This window comes from Pseudophryne corroboree, chromosome 5 (genome assembly GCF_028390025.1).
Source record: "Pseudophryne corroboree isolate aPseCor3 chromosome 5, aPseCor3.hap2, whole genome shotgun sequence".
In the NCBI taxonomy this organism is placed as follows: Eukaryota; Metazoa; Chordata; class Amphibia; order Anura; family Myobatrachidae; genus Pseudophryne; species Pseudophryne corroboree.
This window is the reverse complement of record NC_086448.1, coordinates 212,147,787-212,171,117: the sequence shown is the minus strand read 5'-3', so window position 1 is coordinate 212,171,117 and position 23,331 is coordinate 212,147,787.

The window sequence follows — 23,331 nt, the reverse complement described above, 5'->3', positions numbered from 1 at the left end:
GACATCTCGAATTCCAGCTTGTACCCCTGAAATACTACTTGAATGAAACAGGGATCCACCTGTGAGCGAGCCCACTGATCGCTGAAATTTTTGAGACGGCCCCCCACCGTACCTGGCTACACCTGTGGAGCCCCCGCGTCATGCTGTGGACTCAGAGGAGGCGAGAGAAGAATTATGATTCTGGGAACAGGCTGACTGGTGCAGCTTTTTCCCTCTTCCCTTGTCTTTGTACAGAAAGGAAGCGCCTTTGACCCGCTTGCTTTTCTGAAGCCGAAAGGACAGTACCTGATAATACAGTGCTTTCTTAGTCTGTGAGGAAAACTGAGGTAAAAATATTTCTTCCCAGCTGTTGCTGCGGATACGAGGTCCCAGAGACCATCCCCAAATAATTCCTCACCCTTATAAGGCAGAATCTCTATGCGCCTTTTAAGGTCAGCATCACCTGTCCAGTGACAGGTCTCTAATACCCTCCTGACAGAATGGACATTACATTCATTTTGGATGCCAGCCGGCAAAATATCCCTCTGTGCATCCCTCATATATAAGACGACGTCTTTAATATGTTCTCATGTTAGCAAACTAGTATGTTTGACAGGGTCACCGACCACGCTGCAACAGCACGCTCTGCAGGTTTCAGTCTAGTACCTGAGTGTGTAAATACAGACTTCAGGATAGCCTCCTGCTTTTTATCAACAGGTACCTTCAAAGTGGCCGTTCCTAAAACGGCAGTGCCACCTATTTTGACAACCGTGTGAGCGCCTTATCCACCCTAGGAGATATCTCCCAGCGTAACTTATCCTCTGGCGGGAAAAGGTACGCCATCAGTAACTTTTTTGAAATTACCAGTTTCTTATCAGGGGGAACCCACGCTTTTCACACACTTCATTCATTCATCTGATGGGGGAACAAAACACTGCCTGCTTTTTCTCCCCAAACATAAAAACCCTATTTTTAGAGGTTAATGTCAGAAATGTGTAACACATTTTCTTTATTGCCGGGATCAAGTCACGGATGTTCCTAGTGGATTGTGTATATGTCTCAACCTTGTCGACACTGGAGTCAGACTCCGTGTCGACATCTGTGTCTGCCATCTGAATGAGTGGGCATTTTTGAGCCCCTGATGGCCTTTGAGACGCCTGGGCAGGCACGGGCTGAGAAGCCGGCTGTCCCACAGCTGTTACGTCATCCACCCTTTTATGTAAGGAGTTGACACTGTCGGTTAATACCTTTTACCTAACCATCCACTCTGGTGTCGGCCCCACAGGGGGCGACATCACATTTATCGGCATCTGCTCCGTCACTATATAAGCCTCCTCCTCAAACATGTCGACACAGCTGTACCAACACACCGCACACACACAGGGAATGCTCTGACTGAGGACAGGACCCACAAAGCCCTTTGGGGAGACAGAGAGAGAGAGTATGCCAGCACACACCAGAGCGCTATATAATGAGGGGATTAACACTATAACTGAGTGAATTTTCCCCCATAGCTGCTTGTATATACAATATTGCGCCTAAATTTAGTGCCCCCCCTCTCTTTTTTACCCTTTGAGCCTGAAAACTACAGGGTAGAGCCTGGGGAGCTTTCTTCCAGTTGCACTGTGAAGAGAAAATGGCGCCAGTGTGTCTGAGGGAGATAGCTCCGCCCCTTTTCCGCGGCCTATTCTCCCGCTTTTTTCTGGATTCTGGCAGGGGTATTTACCACATATATAGCCTCTGGGGCTATATATTGTGGTATTTTTGCCAGCCAAGGTGTTTTTATTGCTGCTCAGGGCGCCCCCCCCCAAGCGCCCTGCACCCTCAGTGACCGGAGTGTGAAGTGTGTATGAGGAGCAATGGCGCACAGCTGCAGTGCTGTGCGCTACCTTGGTGAAGACTGATGTCTTCTGCCGCCGTTTTTCCGGACCTCTTCTTGCTTCTGGCTCTGTAAGGGGGACGGCGGCGCGGCTCCGGGACCGAACACCAAGGACTGGGCCTGCGGTCGATCCCTCTGGAGCTAATGGTGTCCAGTAGCCTAAGAAGCCCAATCCGGCTGCAAGCAGGCGAGTTCGCTTCTTCTCCCCTTAGTCCCTCGCTGCAGTGAGCCTGTTGCCAGCAGGTCTCACTGAAAATAAAAAAACTAAATCTATACTTTCTTTCTAAGGGCTCAGGAGAGCCCCTAGTGTGCATCCAACCTCGGCCGGGCACAAGATCTAACTGAGGCTTGGAGGAGGGTCATAGTGGGAGGAGCCAGTGCACACCAGGTAGTCATAAATCTTTCTAGAGTGCCCAGCCTCCTTCGGAGCCCGCTATTCCCCATGGTCCTTACGGAGTTCCCAGCATCCACTAGGATGTCAGAGAAATAGGGGGTAATTCTGAGTTGATCGCAGCAGAATTTTTGTTAGCAGTTGGGCAAAACCATGTGCACTGCAGGGGAGGCAGATATAACATGTGCAGAAAGAGATAGATTTGGGTGTGGTGAGTTCAATCTGCAATCTAAATTGCAATGTAAAAATAAAGCAGCCAGTATTTACCCTGAACAGAAACAAAATAACCCACCCAAATCTAACTCTCTCTGCAAATGTTATATCTGCCTCCCCTGCAGTGCACATGGTTTTGCCCAACTGCTAAAAAATTTCCTGCTGCGATCAACTTGGAATTACCCCCATAGAGTTTAAAGGAACTACCTACTGATAAATTACTCATGTAAAAAAAATAGCATGTCACTCGAATAGATTCAATTGATGCATTCTTGCCAATGTTCCCGGAATGGCCGGGAGGCTCCCGAAAACCGGGTGACCCTCCCAGCCCCCCGGAAGAGCAGGCAAGTCTCCCGAATTCTGTGGTCCCCCCTGCCCGGCCGCCCACTTAGTGAGTAAAGTGGGCGGTCCGGGCAGACAATGACGCGATTCTTGTTGAATCGCGTCATCTTAGCCATGCCCCCTGCAGTATAATGCCGGTAATAGCGGCATTACACAACAGGGGGCATGGCTTAAATGATGTGATACATCAGCCACGCCCAATCCTCTGCCCCACCACTGTTCGGCCTCTGCCCCGTCCCCCTCTGCTCATCACTACCCTGCCCCGCCCCCTGCTGAGCCGACCTAGCTGCTCTCTCCCGGAGAGAGAAGCCATAAAGTCGGTATGATTGATGCAGACACAGGGGGTCATTAAGACCTGGACGCAGCCATGCGTTCACAGGCAGCAGTTGCATCGAGGAGGTCTGATGGAGGCCGCAAGGTGTAGGGTCGCGCATAGAGCCTAATTCAGAACTGATTGCAGCAGCAAATTTGTTAGCTAATGGGCAAAACCATGTGCACTGCAGGGGAGGCAGATATAACATGTGCAGAGAGAGTTAGATTTGGGTGTGGTGTTTTCAAACTGAAATCTAAATTGCAGTGTAAAAATAAAGCAGCCAGTACTTACCCTGCACAGAAACAATATAACCCACCCAAATCTAACTCTCCGCACATGTTATATCTGTCCCCCCATCAGTGCACATGGTTTTGCCCAACTGCTAACAAATTTGCTGCTGCGATCAGGTCTGATTTAGGCCCATGGGGGTCAATTCAATTTGTTGAGAGTTGAATAGCACCAACAGTTGAATACCTTTGAAAAAGCTGCAGGCTATACGCAGCAAAACGCGTCAAGTGTTGTCCACGTAGTCAGGACGTTTCATCCAATTGGAGCCGAACCAGACCATGTTTATTACTACTCCATCAGAAGAGACTCAGAGAGGATGTCGATTTATTAGAGACACCGTATTGCATGAGGAACCCATCTATAACGGGGGAAATTCAAAGCTGCTTTATCCTCTAAGGGTGAATTACCAACTGTACTCTCTCCATACTAAAGAGACTTGCTTGATTGGACTTTCACACATACAAGGGCTATCTTTGGAACGGACCCCTTCAATGAAACTTTGCCATATTTCCTGACCCAATATCCAGGGTAATATATACCTTTTTAATGTTATACATGAATTCATGTTATATGTTGTTTGTATGTATTCTATGCTGTTTATTAACATGTTATTTTTAACTACAGTATATACAATTGCTACTAGCAACCATTGTTTTGTAATATTAGAGTGCAGCCTCCATTCCATTTTATCTTGAAATATATTCAATGCAGCACCATGTGACAATTGTCGGGATTTCTTCTCGCACCCCCAGGGAATGCATGCAGAAATTCGACAAAAGTGCTGGCGCGCGGCCGGCGTGATGCCGTGATATCGGGAATCAGCATCGCGCCGGGCAGTTAAGTCGGAGAATGCCCGTTCTCCTGACAAATCAACCTGTTAAGTCTGGGAGAATGTGCATTCGCCGACTTAACTTGAGCAGAATTGAATAGCGGCGGCGTTATTCAACTGTCGGCAAACTGAATTGACTCCATAGTCTTTAGTCCCGTCCATGCCTACGGAGCAGCGGCTGTCTGCCGGCAGACCTTATTAAGATCCCACCGCACCATCAACGGAAGGCGTGTATGAGAGGACCGTGGAAAGCTAGACCAGCTCAGTCACTACAAGGAAGCAGGTACTAACCAGCAATCACGAGCACAGTAAAGAAGTCTTACCTTATTGATACTGTGTTACTGGGACATAAAGTTTACAGCTGGATACAGTCAGTGTTGCAGATTGACTATCAAATACTTTGTTGCTGACCTATGAGGGATTAAAGACTATACCATAGAGTGGAACTGAATATACTATTCTCTTACAGCAGAGATCTGTCTATCTACAGTGCGGTAGAGTAAACCGTTTTTGAACTTTTCCACTGTAATAAAAAAGAAAAAACTATATTTTTAACATTTTATATATATGTTATGTGTGTTTTATGTTTGTTTGTAATTTTATGTATACCGGTATAAAGCTAACCATAGTCACATTTTAGTGCACACTAGAGCCCCGTAATATTGTTGGACCAACTTCCTGATATATATGCTACAGGTTGAGTATCCCATATCCAAATATTCCGAAATATGGACTTTTTTGAGTGAGATTGAGATAGTGAAACCTTTGTTTTCTGATGGCTCAATGTACACAAACTTTGTTTAATACACAAAGTTATTAAAAATATTGTATTAAATGACCTTCAGGCTGTGTGTATGAGGTGTACATAAAACATAAATGAATTGTGTGAATGTATACACACTTTGTTTAATGCACAAAGTTATAAAAAATATTGGCTAAAATGACCTTCAGGCTGTGTGTATAAGGTGTATATGTAACATAAATGCATTCTGTGCTTAGATTTAGGTCCCATCACCATGATATCTCATTATGGTATGCAATTATTCCAAAATACGGAAAAATCCCATATCCAAAATACCTCTGGTCCCAAGCATTTTGGATAAGGGAGACTCAACCTGTATTTGTATAATAAAAGAATCTTGCTATTTTGAAATACACATACAGTAGGGATGTATTCAATAAGAGTTGGAAACTGCTGTCTTGTCAGAAAGATGGCAGTTTCCGACCTGAACAGGTTGGAAGGGGTTCCGACCTATTCAATACGGGCACATTTTTTCCAACAAATCTTGTCAGAATGTTATCGTAAAGCAAGTGGATCAGCAGAATAGCCGCCGATCCGTCTGCTGCTCTCGAAAATGGAGCCAAATCCGACAGGTTTTGGCCCCCTTTCCGACAATCTCAATCCGACTTTGAAAAAAGTCAGATTGAGCAGGACATCCCCTCGGCCAGGCTCGTTACTCCATGCAGCACCACCCCTCCGCTGCAGACATGCCCCCCACCGCCGCACACATTAAACCCCGCTGACGCTGTCAGCTCCCCCCGCCGCTGCACACATTAGCCAACGCCGCCAGCTCCCTCACTGCCACACACATCACCCCCCGTGCCACTGCCAGCTCCTCCTGCTGCCGCTGACAGCTCACCCGGCAGCCGCAGGACAGGACACCAGGAACGGCCAAATCCGACAGTCGGATTTGGCCGTTCATTGAATAGGGGTTGTCGGATCCATTCCGACAAATGCATGTTGGAATGGATCTGACTCTTATTGAATACACCCCATAATGTTTATGTATTTTATTTCAGTCTAATTAGGGTGTGATGCGCTAAAAACCTATAATTTTTTACCCAGCTTCATGTTTAGCTGGGCTAGATAGTGTTCCCACTGGTTTTCAGCAGCAAACCCCTTAGTGCTAACACACAGATAGGAGCGCAGTTTTCTTGCACCCAAGTATATAAGCTGCCATCCAGTTGTATAATGGCTCACTGAAGCCATAATGAATATGCCAGTATTAGATCTGCTACCAATATCTGCCATTAATGCACTGTGGTTTTAGACAGGTCCTGTGGCTCGGTTACCAAATTCCATCTTGATTCCATTTTACCAGGACAGCAATTCCTCAACTGTGCTGGGAGGTTTTAAAGAAAAAATATATATTCTTGGCCTAGAAAATACCATTGTATCCACTATCCACTTAACCACAGATATGTGGACAAGCAGTAGTGGTCAAACTAAAGATTACATGACTGTGACAGCCCACTGGGCGGGTGCATCGCCTTCAGCAGCACCATCACCAGCAGTAATATGTAACACAAAATGCCAGCTCAGGGATGTCAGGGACTCTCCTCAGGATTTGTAATTTCTGATAACGCAACTAGCATTGTGAGAGTATTACAACTGGGTGAATTTAAACACTTCCAATGTTTTGCGCACACAATAAACTTGATGGTACAGAATTTTTTCTTGTGCAGATGCTGTCTGTGGCCCAATTTCTGAACATTTCCTCCACTCTGCAACCGCACGATTGCAGCAGCGGCAAGAACAGTTATATTTGCTATACCATCAACTGAAGCAAGAGGTGGTAACCAGGTGGAATTCCACCCTTTATACACTTCAGCAAATTGAGTAACAGCAACAAGTCATGACATACAGCAGGCATTCCCAACCGCAGCCCTCAAGGCACACTAACAGTGCAGGTTTTAGTGATATCCAGGCTCCAGCACAGGTGACTTAATTAGTAGCTCAGTTATTTTGATTTAACCATCTGTGCTGCAGCCTGGATATCACTAAAACCTGCAGTGTTGGTGTGCCTTGAGGACCGCGGTTGGGAATGCCTGACATACAGAGACGATGGGGAATGTACCTTAGCCCAGCAAAGTGGAGAATACTTTCCATTTCATGCACGCTCCTGAAACCATTTGAATCAGCAACCAACAAAGTGAGTTCAGACACTGCCAGCCTGAATCAGGTAATTCTGTTAATTAACTAATTAAACTACTGAAAAAGCAGATAAAGAAACTGAAGAAGGAGATGAAACAAAAAGTGATTCTGCTAAGTATGTTGGACTTGTAGATCAAGTTATTTATTCGCTTCATCAGGACCATCTTGCAATCAGATCACTACATTTTGGCAACTATGCTTGATCCTAGGTTTAAGGCTTACAGAATGTCTATCTTTCCAACTGACACAGATCTTAAGAGATGGAAAGAGCTCCTTGTGAGCAAGTCTCTTACTTCAGTTTTTCATGCAACTGCTGCTGCCAGGAAAAACTAACCTTTTCCCAGAGACCCACTGGTGATGAGGATGAGTCAACTCAGCGCACCAGAGTGAAACAACATTATGACATCTGGTCAGGCCTGAAAGAAGTGCCCAAAATTATTGACACCTTTACCATCACTCAATCTGATACAGTAAACATAAAAGGAATGGTGTAGGTTTATTGTAATGACAATGTTCAAGTTAGCATACCAGGCAGTCCCTTTGACTTTGCTTTACTTAAGCTGCCCTGCAGTGTGCACTCGTGAAGAGTGTGTAGCACAGCTGGGAACCTTGGTGGTCATTCCGAGTTGTTCGCTCGTTGACGTTTTTCGCAACGGAGCGATTAGGTAGAAAATGCGCATGGTACGCAGTGCGCATGCACTTAGTTATTTAACACAAAACTTAGTAGATTTATACAAGCTCGAGCAACGTTTTTTCAATGCTCGAGTGATCGTAGTGTGATTGACAGGAAGTGGGTGTTTCTGGGCGGCAACATGGCGTTTTCAGGGAGTGTGCTAAAAAATGCAGGCGTGCCAGGTAAAAACGCAGGAGTGGCTGGAGAAACAGGGGAGTGGCTGGCCGAACGCAGGGCGTGTTTGTGACGTCAAACCAGGAACTAAACGGACCAAGGTGATCGCAATCTACGAGTAGGTCTGGAGCTACTCAGAAACTGCAAAGAATTATTTAGTAGCAGTTTTGCTAATCTTTCGTTCGCTATTCTGCTAAGCTAAGATACACTCCCAGAGGGCGGCGGCCTAGTGTTTGCAATGCTGCTAAAAGCAGCTAGCGAGCGAACAACTCGGAATGACCCCCCTTGTGTGTAGGAGGCTACTTTCTAAAAATGTGGAAAAGCTAATGTTCATAAAAATTAACTACAAATTCCATGAGGAAGACATTTCCTGCCAATTATATAAAAATAATCGTTAGCTAGACTTACCGTTGATAACTCTATTTCTCCTAAGTCCACAAGATCCACAGGATAACATTAGGATATGAAGGTAGCGACAGCAGATTGGCACCAAATGATCAAAGCTTTCGTCCACCCAGAATGCAACAGGCACGTCCCTAAGCTCAAGGCAGGAGCATCATAGAGAGCCCTAATCAGGCGAGAAGAACACACATGTACACCCTTCCGTACAAGAAGGAAGAGGTTAGTGAGTGAAAGGATCCTCAAATCAGCTGCATCAGGGTGGGACCCCTGTGGACAGAGTTATCAACAGTAAGTCTTCCATAACGATTATTTCTCCTGCAGAGTCCACAGGTTATCCACAGGATAACATTGGGATGTCCCAAAGCAATATAGTGGTGGGGACGCTCCTGAATTCAGCGGCCTGAGAGGCAAATGCATCAAAGGCATAATGTCTAATGAATGTGTTAATGGAAGACCACGTGGCTGCCTTACATATCTGTTCTGCTGAAGCACCACGTTGTGCTGCCCATGACGTACCTACCTTACGAGTAGAGTGAGCAAAGACATTAGCTGGAACAGGGAGATCAGCTTGAGAATATGCTTCTGAAATCGTCATTTGAAGCCACCTTGCCAGTGTCTGCTTGTCAGCAGGCCATCCTCTCTTGTGAAATTCGTAGAGAATGAAGAGAGTGTCTGTTTTTCTGATGGCATGGTACGATCTACGTAGATTCTTAAAGCATGGACTACGTCCAACGATGCATCTGCCACAGAAAGGTCCACCCTTGGAAGGCCGGGACTACAATTTCTTTGTTAAGGGGGAATTTAGACACCACCTTAGGAAGATACCCAGATTTGGTACTGAGAACCGCTCTATCTGGATAAAAAAATAAGAAAAGGAGGGCGACATAACAATGCCCCTAAATCTGAAACTCTTCTAGCTGAAGCAATAGCCAGTAGAAAGAGAACTTTAGCTGTCAACCATTTAAGATCCACTCATTTTAGTGGTTCAAATGGGGCAACTTGTAGGGCCTTTAGAACTAAACTTAAGTCCCAAGGCACTGTAGGAGGAACAAAAGGAGGTTGAATGTGCAGCATTCCCTGGAATAGAGTGCACATATCCTGTAGGTTAGCCATTTTGGAACCATACAGTCAATGCTGAAACTTGCACTCTCAAGTAAGCCACTCTTAGACCTTTGTCCATTCCTGCCTGAAGGAGTGCTAAGACTCTGGAAACTCTGAAAGACCTAGGATCAAATTTCCGGTCACTGCACCATTGAATATAGGCTTGCCATGTTCGGTGATAAATGCGAGCTGAGGAAGGTTTCCATGCTCTGAGCATTGTTTGAATTACCTGTTGTGAGAATCCTCTTGCTTTCAGGATGGAAGTCTCAAGCGCCACGCTGTCAACGAAAGTCGATCCAGGTACTTGTGATAGCAAGGACCCTGAGACAGTAGATCTGGATGTTGAGGGAGTAGGAATGGAACATCCATCGACAGCCTCTGCAGATCTGTGTACCAATATCTTCTGAGCCAAGCCAGAGATATTAGTATCACAGAGCCCCTTCCTTGTTTTGCCTTTCACATCACCCTGGGCAACAGGACGATTGGTGGAAACACATAGGCCACACGAAAGTCCCATTTCACTGAAAGGGCATCTCGGGGTGTTAAGCCCATTGGTTTGCATGAATGGTGTGTCGACTGAGAAAATCCGCTTCCCAGATTAGGACTCCCGGAATGAACACTGCAGACAAGGCTGGATGATGAAGTTCTGCCTACTTTAACGTGTGACTTACTTCCTTCATTGCGTTTTGGCTGCGAGTTCCTCCCTGATGGTTGAGGTATGCTACTGCCGTTGCATTGTCCCAGCAGATTTGGACTGATTTCCCCTGAAGGATGTCCTTTGCCTGAATAAGTGAATAAGTGCCATATATATGACTCGAAATTCCAATACATTTATTGGCAGGCAACTTTCTTCCTTGGTCCACTGCCCCTGGAAGTTAATGCCTTCCTGACACCGCTCCCCAGCCCTGAAGGCTGGCATTCATTGTCAGAATTTCCCAATCTGATATCCAAAAGGTCTCCCTTTTTCCAGATGGGATGTCTGTAACCACCAGGCTAATGACCTCCTTACTACCAGAGGAAGGACCATAGTCTGCATTTTCATTGTCCGATGAAAACCATTCCATTTGGAAAGGATCAGACGTTGCAGATGCCTTGAGTGGAACTGAGCAAACTCCACCATGTCGAATGTCGACCCCATCAACCCCATCACATGCATTGCTACGTGAATGGATACCTTTTGACTGTGTAGTAGCTCCTGAATCCTTGACGGAATTTTGGATATTTTGTTCAGAGGTAAAATTACTCTCTGAAGACTCGAATCCAACAGAGCTCCCAAGAGAGTCATTTGTTGTGACGGAACCAGGGACGACTTTGCCCAATTTATGAGCCAACTGTGTCTCTGCAAACAAACTATTGTCTGTCGCAGATGACACTGAAGTAATTCCTGAGATTGTGCCAAGATTAATAAGTCATCGAGGTATGGAAAAACCCTTATCCCCTGCTGACGGAGAAAAGATGCCATTACCACCATAATTTTGGTGAACACTCTAGGAGCTGTGGCCAGTCTAAATGGTAGGGACGGAAACTGAAAATGTTGCTGGAGGATAGCAAACCTGAGATAGCACTGATGGGACAGTGCTATTGAAACATGAAGGTAAACGTCCTGGATATCCAGGTATACCATACAAACCTCCGGCTGCATGGCCAAAATAATGGAATGTAAAGTCTCCATATGAAACTGAGGCACCCAAATGTACTTGTCCAGCACTTTGAGATTGAGTATGGGCCAGAACAACCCATTTGGCTTCTGGACTAGAAAAAGGTTGGAATGAAAACATTGTCCTTGTTGTTCAGGAGGAACTGGAATTATCACTCCTGACTGAAACACTTCTGAACTGCCTCTTGCAAAGTCCTGGCCTTCGTTTCCACTGAAGATGGGCTGGTACAAAAAAACCTTTGAGGATGGTGTTTCTTGAAAACAAACGCATAACCATGAGATACCGCTTCTTGCACCCAGGCATCTGTGGTAGACTGCTGCCAGATCTGTGCAAACTGAAGAAGTCGGAGGCCCGCACCATCAGGCTGTTGGCTTATCTTCTGATTTGGAAGCCGGCTCTCTGGTAGCCCAATGCCAGACTTGTTAGATTGAGACTGTTTGCCATAACCCTTTCCAAAAGGGCCAAAAAGCTGGAAATCTAGACTTGGATTTGTGTGTGGAAAGTAAACTTCACTTTCTTGGAGTCTGCTTCTGATTTCAAAATACTGTTCAATTCTTTACCAAAAAAGAATATGTCCAGTAAAAGAGAGACTCCAGAACCTTCTTGGATTCTGAGTCAGCTTTCCATGTAAGTAGCCAAACCGCTCTGCGAGCTGCTACTGCTGACGCTGATGCCTAAGAGACAATTGTACACATGTCCAAGGAAATTTCTTCCTAAAAAATAGCTGCCTGTTTGATATGTGCAATATGGTATTTTTGCTCTCTAGATGCCATTGAAAGGTCATCCTCCAATGCATCAGCCCAGGCTGCCACTGCTTTTGCCATCCAGGCTGAAGCCATGGCTGGTCTTATGATTGCCCCAGACAAAGAGAAAATGGTTTTAAGAACACAATCTATTTTCCTATCCGTGACATAATTTAATGATGTTGACGGCAGAGGTAATGTAGATTTTCACACCAATCGGATGACATGCGTATCTAATTTGGGAGCCACCTCCCTTTTTAAATAGTCCCCAGCCAGAAGAGGATAATAGGAATTCCATTTTCTTGGAATTCTAAACTTCTTACTGGGTGTAACCCAAGCCTCTTCCATAATTTCCGTCAGCTGTTCTGACCCAGGAAACTCAGTACTAACTATTTTGGGACGTTTAAACACAGGTGCCTCAGATTTTAACAAAGGCTCTGCTGCCTCCTCTAAGGATGGAAAGGCTTTCATAGCACTGATTAGCTCATGAATGTCCACTGTGTGAGGCCATCCTCCTCATCTCTGTATGCAGACCCGGAGTGTGATGAGTCCTCATCCTCCGACGAGTCCTCATCTGAAGCATGTGTAGATTGTGAAGATGTTGTTCATGCCAATGTGATTTTCTTTCCACCGGCTTTTTCAGCCTGCTTCTGTTGAGAGGCTGCCGGGTCCTGTACTGGATGTGATAACCCCCAGGTGGAATGTTGCATGTAAGGGTAACCTATCCCTGGCTTAGGAGCTGGCATAATCCGCTCAGCTATACTGGATAATGTCTGTGCAAAAGTAGCCCATGGGGGTTCAACTTGAACCTGTGCCTGCCTCGGATTATTCAAGATGCTTTGGTGAAAGCTAAAACAATTTGCACATAATCCATTTTGAACCAGATCCTGAGAGGTTAACCCAGCTTTGCAAGACAAACATGACATGAGTGTTGGTGCTGCTGTGGAGAGTGTATCCTCCTCACCCTTGCCTCTCTTAGACATGATAAATAAATCACACACCTTTACAGTGTTAACTACACAAATTGTGACTGCAATCACTTTAAAATTTGTTAAAGTGACACACAATCCAATCCCTCCCTGCTTTACACCAGCATTGAGGATCGGAATACACAGAAACTGACAGAAAATAGTAAAGTTAGCAATCACACTAGCAATCAGTCACAGGTTATACATTAGTATAATAAGCAATATGAGCACATAATCAACTACAGATACATTTCAAGTATGTAGGAGAAACATATTACTGCATTACCTTATATAGGAGTTTAGATGTATTCAGTCGTACAGCGAAAGAAAACAGCAGCAATAGTTTACAGACTCATATCATCAGGCACTTATCCAACTATTCGTACCAAAGGTAGAGACTTAGGGGGTCATTCCGAGTTGATCGCTCGCTAGCTAGTTTTAGCAGCCATGCAAATGCTATGCCGCCGCCCACTGGGAGTGTATTTTAGCTTAGCAGAAGTGTGAACGGTTGTATCGCAGAGAGGATATAAAAATGTTTTGTGTAGCTCAAAACCTACTCAGCGCTTGCGATCACTTCAGACTATTCAGTTCCGGATTTGACGTCACAAACCCGCCCAGCGTTTTTCCGCACACTCCCTGAAAACGGTCCGTTGCCACCCAGAAACGCCCACTTCATGTCAATCACTCTGCGGCAAGCAGTGCGACTGAAATGCATCGCTAGACCCTGTGCAAAACTACATCGTTCGTTTTGTCCGTACGTCGCGGGTGCGCATTGCGCCGCATTCGCAAGAACTGCTGGTTTTTAGCCTGATCGCTGCGCTGTGAACAAATTCAGCTAGCGATCAACTCGGAATGACCCCCTTAGTGCTGTATCACCCGGCTCAGGAGATTGGGATACAGGGAGACTTCTCCCGCTTCCAGGATTGATCAATACGTTAGTGAACGCTGAGTGGATCCAGACGCTATTACTGTACACAATTGCCCCATGACCCTATAGTGAACACAAATGCCCAAGTGATCATTGACGCACCAGTCATACAGCTGCCTATGCCACGACTGGGTCCTGTTAGATATACAGCATCTCAGACGGAAGCGGGAACTCAGTTCATAATGGGAAACTCGGAGGAAACTGGTCATGAACCGGGGGGAGGGGCGACCAAGGGAGCGTCTTACTCCCCACTGCTGACATCAACCCTAGGGATCGCGGACTCATACTACACCTGGAGCCTATGATCCCTGAGGCATAGCGCTGGTGCACCCGAGGTGGCAGCCCCGTCATTGACTGTTCGGTAGTCTCCATCTCGAAACAGTGCGGTTGTGTCTAGTGTTTCCCCTACTAAGCGGAACCAATGCCTTACCTTCTCCTTGTGCTCCGGCCACAGCCTGGTAATGTCTGCTGAACTTGCTAGAACATCCTACACAGACGCCCCCCGAAACACCACTGTACACGTGTGTAAGCATTGTCGTGACCCGGCGGGGATTTGTTGGAGCAACTCTTTCTAAGGTACATATAAGACGCTTTTTAGAAAGATCGCTCAAAAAAATAGTAAGACTATAAAAATAAAATAAAAAAGATTATGGCTGCTAAAAACCAGCAGCCCATTGACCATGATCCGGCTCCTGCTGCACCAAACAAAAAACTGCATTTCCTGAGCCAGGAGGCAGGGATATAGGAATGGGCCCATTGCTTTCTGGGAGGCCGAAAGCTTTTGATCGTTTGGTGCCAATCTGCTGTCGCTACCTCATATCCCAATGTTATCCTGTGGACCCTGCAGGAGAAAATACAGAGACTTTAATGGTGCTTTCCAGTGGGGAAGAGCTTATATTGTGTAATGATGATTTTAGCGCTGCTGAGGGTGAGAAATCGGATGACGAGAATGACCTCTTCCATGGCAAAACCAACACACAGAGGTCCTACTCCCATAGAATGTGTGGTGCTAAATACAATTATTTATATTAGAAAGATAATATCAACACTCGCACATTACTTAAGAAACTCACAGAATATAAGATAGTACCGGGTTAGGTCTGTTCTCTCACAGCAAAGTCCAGATAAAATCAATCAAGAAAGCAATAAACCAGCATGGCAATGCACTTCAAGATATAAGCGCTCGCTTACAGGCTGTGGTACAGCCCGTGAAATGCGATCTCAGTCGGGGGCTGTGAGACGGCATTGTAGGGGTGTGGTGATAAAAACGCGGTAGGGTTGGGCCATTGTCAGGCGTCGCACGCAGCCAATGTGAAACAAAACATGGCGCCTGTGTGCCTGCCTTCACAGCCAGGCCGCGCAGGCAGGGGTCGATGCTAGTTGCAATCTAATTGCAATACGATTGCAAGTGCTGGGCGGCACTTAGCATCCTGGGTAGCCTTGCCCTTGCTGGGTGGCCTCCAGCATGTGATCGTATGCAGTTGCAGTTTTGCTAAAATAGCAAAACTGCAACTAAAGTCGAATAAGGTCCTAAGTTTACGCTGGAGATAAACAGTTGATTTGCTGGAGCTAATTTCTACATTTGCCTGCAGTTTGGTTCACCCCTACCTAGTGCTGGCCAGAACATTCATTGTAAAGACAATGGAGAAAGCTACTGTAGCTTATATATTTTCATGAAGCTGCATCCTATCAATTCTCTTATAACTCCCAACAGCTAAGAATTGTGACAACACTGTCAATTTTCCAATCTGCTCAGACATATACCAAATATGCCCTGGCCATTTTACCATTCCAACATGTCACAGTCCTTTTGCCTGTGGGAAATTAGTCGAAATGACACTGCATGCTAAATTCTTGTTTTAACAAGTACAGTACAAATGTACAAAACATATGAGTGCTGTAAAACAGCGATGAGGAATGTGGCAAATTCTCGAATATGTACCAGAATTATATCATTTTCATTGTACTCTCCGTCATAGGCAGGAAAACACAATGAGGGTCATTCCGAGTTGTTCGCTCGCTAGCAGATTTTAGCAGCATTGCACACGCTAGGCCGCCGCCCTCTGGGAGTGTATATTAGCTTAGCAGAATTGCGAACGAAAGATTAGCAGAATTGCGAATAGAAAATTCTTAACAGTTTCTGAGTAGCTCGAGACTTACTCCTACACTGCGATCAGCTCAGCCCGTTCGTTCCTGGTTTGACGTCACAAACACGCCCTGCGTTCGGCCAGCCACTCCCCCGTTTCTTCAGACACTCCCGCGTTTTATCCTGGCACGCCTGCGTTTTTCCGCACACTTCCAGAAAACGGCCAGTTTCCGCCCAGAAACACCCACTTCCTGTCAATCACACTCCGATCACTTCAACGATGGAAATTCTTAGTTCGGACGTGAGTATATCTACTAAGTTTTGAGCTAAAGTGCTTAGCGCATGCGCACTGCGTACCATGCGCATGCGCATCTTCGCCTTAATCGCTCCGTTGCAAAAATCGGCAACGAGCGAACAACTCGGAATGACCCACAATATATGGAAATCAGATGGGTTACTTACTGAAAATCTACATCTGTAAGAGGTACATGGCATAACTTAACACAAACTAGGGCATTTTAGTAAGGCATACAGTAATGTGGTATAAATACCTGTCCTTATGTCAGCATAATTTAGGGTGCAGGACTCGTTTTCTGATCTTCTCGTGAACATTCACACATAGGTGACATTGGGATTATTATTGTCGTTTCCCTAGAAACTCAGTGATAGGTGAACATATGCTCAAGACAGAACCTGTGATATGAACATACTGTACTGAAGCATGTCTTTTGCCTGGCGCCTGCGCAAGATTTTCACTGGGGTATATTAGCTTCTGTGCCATGTAGTTCTTGAGTCTAATTAATTGCCTGTTAACCTGACCATGACCTGTACCAGAAATTAACAACATTGGGGGTAATTCCAAGTTGATCGCAGCAGGAAATTTTTTAGCAGTTGGGCAAAACCATGTGCACTGCAGGGGAGGCAGATATAACATGTGCAGAGAGAGTTAGATTTGGGTGTGGTGTGTTCAATCTGCAATCTAAATTGCAGTGTAAAAATAAAGCAGGCAGTATTTACCCTGCACAGAAACAAAATAACCCACCCAAATCTAACTCTCTCTGCAAATGTTATATCTGCCCCCCCTGCAGTGCACATGGTTTTGCCCAACTGCTAAAAAATTTCCTGCTGCGATCAACTTGGAATTACCCCCATTATACAGTGCCTCCGGTTAGCCTGTGGCAATCATTAGCACAGTGGGTTCATATATGGAACTATACATCACAGGGGTGCAATGTGAACATTCATAGACATCAGTATATTAATAAACATTTAAAAACATAAGGCTGTATTTGCTAAGACAATTACAGACAATACTGGAGTAGTAAAGATTTAAAGACGTTAGAGAGTACCTACAGACATTAAAAGGGTAGTATAAAAAAAATGACATTAGAGCAGGGGTGGGCGAAAAGCGGCACACTAGCTGCTGTAGAACTAAACATCCCAGCATGCCCTGCACAGTTTTCCTATTTAGCCATGCTAAAACTGTTGCAGGGCATTCTAAGATGTGTAGTTCCACAGCAACTGAAGACTACTTTTTTTTACATTGTATTTTTATTGAAGCAATGAGTATAACAATATCATTTTACAAATAAAAGACATAAAGGTGAATTCCAAGCTGATCGCAGCAGGAATTTTTTTAGCAGTTGGGCAAAACCATGTGCACTGCAGGGGAGGCAGATATAACATGTGCAGAGAGAAATAGATTTGGGTGTGGTGTGTTCCATCTGCAATCTAAATTGCAGTGTAAAAATAAAGCAGCCAGTATTTACCCTGCACAGAAACAAAATAACCCACCCAAATCTAACGCTCTCTGCAAATGTTATATCTGCCCCCCCTGCAGTGCACATGGTTTTGCCCAACTGCTAAAAAATTTCCTGCTGCGATCAACTTGGAATTACCCCCATGGTGAGATTCGGGCTGCACATGCGATCGCACACTTGCAAAGCGAAAATACACTCCCCTGTGGGTGGCAACTATGCGTTTGCACGGCTGCAAAAAGTTGCTAGCGAGCGATCAACTCGGAATGAGGGCCAATGTGCGATTTTGGCTAAGTGTCAATTTTGACTATCTTTTCTACGAGATAGTCAAAATTGTCCTGCCTGCACAGTCTATCTATGCTTGCGATGCCGACCGCACGGGACCGCGCATCGGCATCGCATCAGGATCGCAAGGTGGCTTTCACCTTGCGATCTGCACTACCTTTTCTTACGATTTTGACTATATAATCAAAATCGTAAGAGAATATCTCCCTGTGTGTACACACCATAAAACACATTTCTTCTACGCTACTCCATGGCAGCCATTACTCTGGGATTTATCCCTACTCCTAGATTTTAGACAGGAAGTTTTTTTTCTATTTTAGGCTCCGCCCCTCTGGGAATATAGGTCCGACCACCCCTGGCTTCCCCAGTCTTTTTCCTGTCTCCTTAGATAGTGACAGTGTAGTCGTTTGTTGTTTTGTCAAATATGAGGCTTACCAGGATTTTCCCGGCCTAATGCGCCTCTGTGAGACGCGGCTGGAAGGGGTTTGGCACCAGGGATCCATGGAGGAGCATTGTAATTGCTGCCTGTGGCAGTACATAATGCTGTATGGCATCATTATAATCACTGCCTGTGGAGTAGAAATGCTGCCAGTAACTGATAATGGACGACTAAAATGACTGCCTGTGGCAGTAGAAGTGCCACTCACCACTGTGCAATGAGTGTTACCTGTGGAAGTGCATGGCGCCCGGGAGGAGTATTATTGTTCCCTGTGAGCCCCACCGCTGATGATTGCCAACCGCCGAGATGCTGGAGCTTGGAGGGCGGAAGCAGCGCTAGACGCGGCGGGCGGAAGTGCGCGGCCGAATCCCGGAAGACGCCGTGGTTCGGTCTGCGCATGCGCCGGCGGCAGCTGGGGGTTAAAGGCTGCCAAGATGGCGCGGTCCACCGCTGAGAGTAAGAGTAAGTTGCCAAGTATAAGGGACTCTGCTATACTTACAGTGAAACCTGCAGGAGGATTATAGCAAGATGGACAAAGAGATGTCTCCCTCTATGCCTACATGTGCCCAGGAATGGTAAGCAATCTCATTTAGGGCACTTATTATGTTATGTAGTTAGGGTGTTTAGGATACTGTTCTGCTTTGGTTGCAGTGTGTCTGAAATTCCTAGGAAAAGAACATGTAAAAAGAAGCATCATTTGGCTTGTTCTGGATTTAAAAAAAGTTTTTCTGGAGATAAACATAGCAAGTTGTGTGAGGATTGTGAAGCATCCCAGGGCCAATATAGGCAAATTCAGGATCTTATGGAATGGATGAAAAAATCATTTGTAACAAAGGATGAATTAAAGGAGCTTCAGGGGCTAAAAGGTCCAGGTCACAGACAAGTCTGGACGCTGCAGAGGATTCGGATAGTCTTGTGGTGTTAGATTATGCTGATAGTCCCTCTCCGGCAGAACCTGAGGAGGCTCAGGAGCCAGATAGATCATTTAATTTGGATGTAGTTGATAACTTACTTAAGCATATGTATAGAGCTTTAAATATTAAGGATGAAGCACAGGAGGATGATGCTCAGGATCCTTTATTTGAAGATAGGATTAAGAAAAAACGATGTTTTCCGGTGCATAAGGTACTGAAGGAGATTATGTCAGTGCAGTGGCAGAGTGCGGATAAGCGTCTCGATTATATGAAAAGGTTGGATCGTATGTTTCCGGTACAGGATGAAGAATTCATTAAGTGGTGTGAATTGCCTAAAGTGGATGCTGCAGTAGCAGAAGTTGTTTCTAAAACCACTATCCTGTTGGAAGATGGCGCGGTGCTTAAAGATGCAATGGACAAGAAGGTTGAAAGTTCCTTGAAGAAAGTCCATAAGGCATCAGTGGTGACGCTAAAAGCTGGGGTAGCGATGGCGTCAACAACCAGAACCCTGAGGTTGTGGGGGAACAACCTGAATCATGATTTGGAAGATCAGGTATCCAGACATCACCTGCAGAAAGACCTGGCTGTGATAATGAAGGCGGTGGAATACCTGTGTGAGGCCTCTCTTGAGGTAGTCGAATATGCAGCAAAATCATTAGCAGCAGGTGTAGCGGCTAGAAGGTCACTGTGGCTGCGTACCTGGACGGCAGACGTCCACTCAAAAAACAGATTGGTAGCTCTTCCTTATGAAGGCTCTCGCCTTTTCGGAAGTAAGCTGGAATCGATAATCATGTCAGGCGGTAAGTGCGCGAAGCTGCCATATGATAGAAAATCAAGGTTTAGAGCTTCTTCACCCAAGCAACAGTTTAAGGAGGCCAGGTCATACAGGCCAGGTAGACAGTATGGTAGATATACTCCAACAACTACTAGGCAGTCCTTTCGTCAGTCTGGCAGAAGAGGCAATAGAAAATTCTGACTATATGATGCCCCAGAATGCTGCGCCATTAGGAGGCAGATTAATTAAATTTGCAGATCAATGGCAACAGTCAACCCAGGAAGCCTGGGTATTAGAGATAATCTCCCAGGGTTATCATATAGAATTTATAAAGAAACCGACGGGAAGGAATTTTGTAAAATCAAAGGTTCCAACGTCAGAAGAACACATAATAGATTTTCAGGATATTATAAAAAACCTTCTCAAAGCACATGCAGTCAAAAAGGTACCGGTGGCAGACGAAAGAAGAGGTTTTTATTCCAGGATGTTCTTGATTCAGAAACCATCGGGGGAATTCAGGGCAATTCTGGATTTAAGAAGTTTAAACAAATTCCTTATTAAAAAAACGGTTTCACATGGAGACGCTGAAGACCATACTATTAGGGATAAAGCAGGGAGACTTTATGGCCTCTATAGATCTGAAAGACACCTACTTTCATGTGCCAATTCACAAAGACGACCAGAGATTCCTAAGGTTCTACGTCCTCAGGAAACATCTTCAATTCACCTGTCTGCCGTTCGGCCTGTCTTCCTCACCAAGAGTTTTCACGAAAGTCCTCCTAGCTCTAGTGGCACATATGAGAGTGATGGGCATAGCATTGTGGCCATACCTGGACGACTTGCTGATCTGTGCGAGTACAAAAGTGACTCTAATAGCAGCGGTACAGAAGACTCTTCAGATTCTTCTGGCTCGTGGTTGGCTAGTGAACTGGAAGAAGAGCAAGCTAGATCCAACACAGGGCCTACAGTTCCTAGGAGTTCTGATAGATTCAAAGAAGTACACGGTGGTATTGTCGGAAGACCGATGCAAAAAAATTCAAGATCTCTCATCCTTAGCTCAGGTAGAGGACAGCATTTCACTCCGCCTAAGCCTACGTCTTGTGGGGATGTTGTCTTCTACGATAGAAGTAGTACCCTGGGCCAGGTGGAAAATGAGAACGTTCCAGTGGGACATAATCAGAGAAGTCCATATAGGCAGAGACCTAGACCACAAGATAATCCTTACTCAAGGAGCAAAGAAGTCCCTGGATTGGTTGATAGACCAGAGCTTAAGCCAAAGGTCAGTGTCCTTAGTGCAACCCAAGTACGCTGTCTTGACAACAGATGCAAGTGCCACAGGTTGGGGAGGTCATCTGTTAAGTCACACCTGCCAGGGGTCATGGTCCACCCAAGAAAAACTCATGTCTTCCAACAAGCGAGAAATGAGGGCAGTGTGGAACTCGATACGTTATTTTCAGACGCTGCTGGTGCAGTCTCATCTGAGAGTATTCTCGGACAATGTGACAGTTGTGGCATATTTAAATCGGCAAGGAGGCACCAGGAGTCGAGATCTATGGGTGGAAGTAGCAAAGATTTTGGATTGGGCAGAACAAAACCTAAAGTCCATAACAGCCCTTCATGTCCCAGGAGAATCCAACTTAGTGGTGGATTACCTGAGCAGACACGATGTATTACCGGGAGAATGGGAGTTAAATCCTCAGGTGTTCCACTTGATAACACAGAGGTTTGGGTACCCTCAGATAGACCTGATGGCCACATCTCAGAATACGAAAGTGAAACATTTCTTATCAAGGTACCAGTCCCCAAATTCCAGCGGGACAGATGCTCTCTCCCAGAGATGGAACTTCAGCCTCAGTTATGTGTTCCCTCCATTACCAATAATACCTCGAGTTCTACGGAAAATCAGAGAGGAGAAAGCGGTAGTTATAATAGTTCTACCCCATTGGCCAAACAGAGTGTGGTTTCCCACAGTCCTCAGAATGGCGATACAGGGTCCATGGACCTTAACAATAGAACCAGAGCTACTGCGACAAGGACCAATTTGCCATCCGAACCCACAGAGTCTCCATTTGACGGCGTGGAAGTTGAGCGGTCAATCCTGAGAAGTAAAGGCCTTTCAGAACAGGTTGTTACCTTACTTATGAAAGCAAGGAAGAATATCTCTTCAAAGTCCTATTATAGAGTATGGATAAAGTTTGGCGATTGGTTAGGAGATGACGCCGAAATCTCTAAGGTTGAAGTCCCGCAGGTACTGCAGTTTCTAAGCGAAGGTTTTCAGATGGGTCTTGCAGTATCAACCATCAAGGTGCAAATATCAGCCTTAAGTATATTGCTGGATAGAAAGTTGTCGGAGGATAACCTGGTGCAGAGATTCTGTCAAGCCATCAAGAGGGAGCGTCCTAGAGTCAGATCAGTTATACCAACCTGGGATCTGAACCTTGTTCTGAATACGCTGATGGATTCACCTTTTGAACCTCTGCGGGAAATCTCTTTAAAAATGCTTACCTGGAAGGTAGTTTTCCTCACAGCAATAACTTCAGCGAGAAGGGTTGGAGAACTACAGGCTCTCTGGCTGAGGAGCCCTATTTGAATATTCTTCCAGATAGAGTAATACTAAAAAATAATCCAGAATTTCTGCCAAAGGTAGTTTCAAACTTCCATATGAGCCAAGAGATCATTCTTCCATCTTTCTTCCCATACCCAACGGATGATTACGAAGAAAGATTGCATATGTTGGATGTCTTACGGGCAGTCTCCATATACTTAGAAAGAGTGAAAGACTTCCGGAAGGTTACAAATCTGTTTGTTTTACACTCTGGAGTCAAAAGAGGTGAATCACCTTCTAAAAACACGATTGCTAGATGGATTACGGAATTGATTGCATTCGCATATCAAGAAAATGGCCGACCAGTTCCAGACCACATTAAGGCACATTCTACGAGGGCTGTGGCCACATCCTGGGCAAGAAGAGCGCAGGTGTCGATAAAAGAGATATGTTCGGCAGCAACATGGTCGTCCATCCATACATTCACCGGACACTATGGCTTAGATGTCTCTGGTGGTCACTTTGGGGAAGCAGTACTGAAGGAAGCAACTGCATAAAATTTTACTTTAAGCATCATTTGGGCTCTGTGTGGTTTATTTCCCTCCCTACTAGGATGCTTTGGTATATCCCAGAGTAATGGCTGCCATGGAGTAGCGTAGAAGAAAGTAGCAAATTATACTTACCGATAATTTCATTTCTTTGAGATACTCCATG